Source organism: Diceros bicornis, chromosome 29, assembly GCF_020826845.1.
Source record: "Diceros bicornis minor isolate mBicDic1 chromosome 29, mDicBic1.mat.cur, whole genome shotgun sequence".
NCBI classification, from domain to species: Eukaryota; Metazoa; Chordata; class Mammalia; order Perissodactyla; family Rhinocerotidae; genus Diceros; species Diceros bicornis.
The window spans coordinates 39,212,836-39,215,484 of record NC_080768.1 but is presented as its reverse complement, the minus strand read 5'-3'; the positions used below and the strand labels follow the sequence as shown (position 1 = coordinate 39,215,484).

At 43.6% G+C, this 2,649-nt stretch overlaps 1 pseudogene; it reads right to left on the bottom strand.

Annotated features, from left to right (window-relative positions):
* Positions 1–797: 797 nt before the first annotated feature.
* On the bottom strand, positions 798–1,343 carry LOC131394141 (large ribosomal subunit protein uL22-like; annotated as a pseudogene).
* Between the last annotated feature and the right edge of the window lie 1,306 nt (positions 1,344–2,649).

Genomic DNA, 2,649 nt, shown 5'->3' with positions numbered 1-2,649 from the left:
GGCCCCATTTTTTTTCTTTTCAGAATAACAATAAAACACTTCCACTAAGGTAGATTAACATTCTCATCTTGCCTGGTTCATTTGGCAAGAACAAAAAGTTTACATGCTGTGGCAGACAGACATGGTAGTTTGAGTCTCTCAATACTTATTTCAACCTTCTTCTGGGATGCCTTCTTGTACTGCAAATAGGAAGGCTAAACATGGTGTTCCCCAGACTCCCTTGCAGCTTGGCGTCTGCTATAATTTAGGTTCCACCAATCAGGTGCCTTCATGTAAGAACAGAATTGAAATCGAGTTAAGTGGGAAGAGAGGCACAAGCATTCATTTTGCTGGTATGGATGGCAGCAGATGGCCGTGGCTTTGGAGCTGACTGTTCCAGTGATGCTGCTGCATAGATCGCGGCTAAGGCAGCATGCACCTGGAAAGAAGAATATGGCAGCAGCTTCCTGAACTCCTGACTGAGGCTAAGATGATGATATTCTAGACAGTGGTTCTCAACCAGGGGCAGTTCTGCACACAGGGGGCATTTAGCAAAGTCTGGAGGCATTTTTGATTGTCACGCCGGAGGGCGTGCTCTCAGCCTCTAGTGGGTAGAAGCCAGGATGCTGTGAAACATCCTGCAATGCACAGGATGGCCCCCTCAACAAAGAACTATGCTGTCCAAAACGTCAATAGTGTCTGTCCTAGAGCCTGAATTTTGGGTGGTTCTCGAAGCTCTCGATCATGGCAAAGTAGTCATTCCCTCAGAGGGTCATTTTTTTTTTTACTTTTACTTTCATTTTATGCTGGATTTATTCTCAAGCCATAAGCTTTTGTTTCTTTAGTTTCTTCTGGGATATCTTTTTCTTCTGTGCAACCTCCTCTTTGAGTTTAGGGACAATTTGTCCTTTTTCAGGAAGGGTCGTCTCAGTGAGGCAGGAGGAGCTCATGCAGGGGTTAATCTGCCCAGGAGCTCTGCAAGTCTGAGGTCCCTCCTGGGGCCTTTGCTCACTTGGATGAGCTCCGTGACCAGAGAGTCGACATCAAAATCCTTAAGGGCAGCATTACTGTCTGCATTTCTAAGTATGTGCAACAAAAATTCAGCACTCTTTTTGGGCCCCCGACCCTGCGTCCAGCCCCACTGCTGGTCCTGGGCATATCTACCAGCTCCACCATTGTAACCATGTAATGGCACACATGGCTTCCATCAACTGGCGTCTATCAGACTAGGAAGCTTTTCGGACATGCATGTCCTTGACGGCCTGGGCAGTTTCACAGGTGTCCGTGAAGTGAACACGAAGATTTGAACCTCTTGATTTGCACGATTTTGTGGGGGTTTCCAGGTTAAGTAAGCAATGAACCATTTTCAGAGATCACTTCAGGCTGCTTTGGGGAAGAACAGAGAGTCCCTTCTGCAGAGTCAGTCTGAGAATCATTCCTAAAGGTTCAGCCTACAGCCTGCTTTTCTAACCCTCATACAATTTTGTAAGCACCTAAGTCCTTGGATTAAATTCCTTTTCTGCTTAAGATACCACAGCAGTTTTTAATCTGCTATTGAACCCTGATACCCATGCCATTGCATGAGTTGATCTCCATATGATCCCTCCACTGAAAAAATGCATAAAATGTCATTTTGTGCTAACAAACCATGAGAAGTGTTAAGCTCTTGCATATTTGTTTGTCTCTCTCCTTTTCTTTCACCTACAGAGGTATCTGTTGATCTGTCCGTAGAGTCATGTGTAACATGCTTGCTCCAAGGAGTTTAAGATACAATAAAGTGAAGATATGCTGAAAGTAAGAAGAGGATGGAAGGGGCCTTTTGTGAATTATCAGGATATAAATGCCAGCAAGCATTTTTATATATAAGCAGACAAACGAGAATTCACTATGGACTGGAGCTGGCATAAAAGGCTGAATGGAGGCAGCATGATATAGGGTTGAGAGCATGGATTTGGTCTAGAGCAGGTGTTTGGGCTCAAATACTGGCTCTGTGCTGCTGGGAAAGCTGGTTAACTTCGTCTGTAAGTCAGCAATGGATAATAGTCTTTATGTCACAGGGATGATGTACAAATTGAAATAATTAATATACGTAAAGCAGTTAAATAGTGCTTATGCATAGTAATGCTATTTAAGCATTTGTAGAACTGGAGGTAGAACTTCAGTTGATAAATGAGTGAAGAAATTTCTGAGGTAGGGACAAGTGGCAAAGCTAGAGGACAGGAAGGAAATTGGCTTGATCATCGTGCAAGCTGGCTGTTGTGGAACAGTGACATAAAATGTTGGCACAGTAAGGTAAGGGCATGAGTAGAAAGTCTTGAACACCTTCCTAAATAGGTTGAGCTTTCTCCTGTCAAACATTGGGAAACTTCTGAAGGATGTTTAGTGGGTAGGTGATGTGGAGAAAGTGATGTTTTAGGAAGAGCACTCAGAAGGTGATTTTTTTGGTTGGTATCATACACCTTGACACCAACCTGACACACCCATGAGCCACTTGCCAATTGGCCCATAAAAGGATGCTTTAAACACCTACAAATAATCGTGGCAACCATCTGGCCTTTCTCTATTCTGAAATTTCTGTCACGCCCTAGACAGCTTCGGCGGCCGTTGGGGAAGTTTGGAAAGTCATTTACTTTAATAAATGTTGGTCTTAAAAAGTATCATAGTTATTCT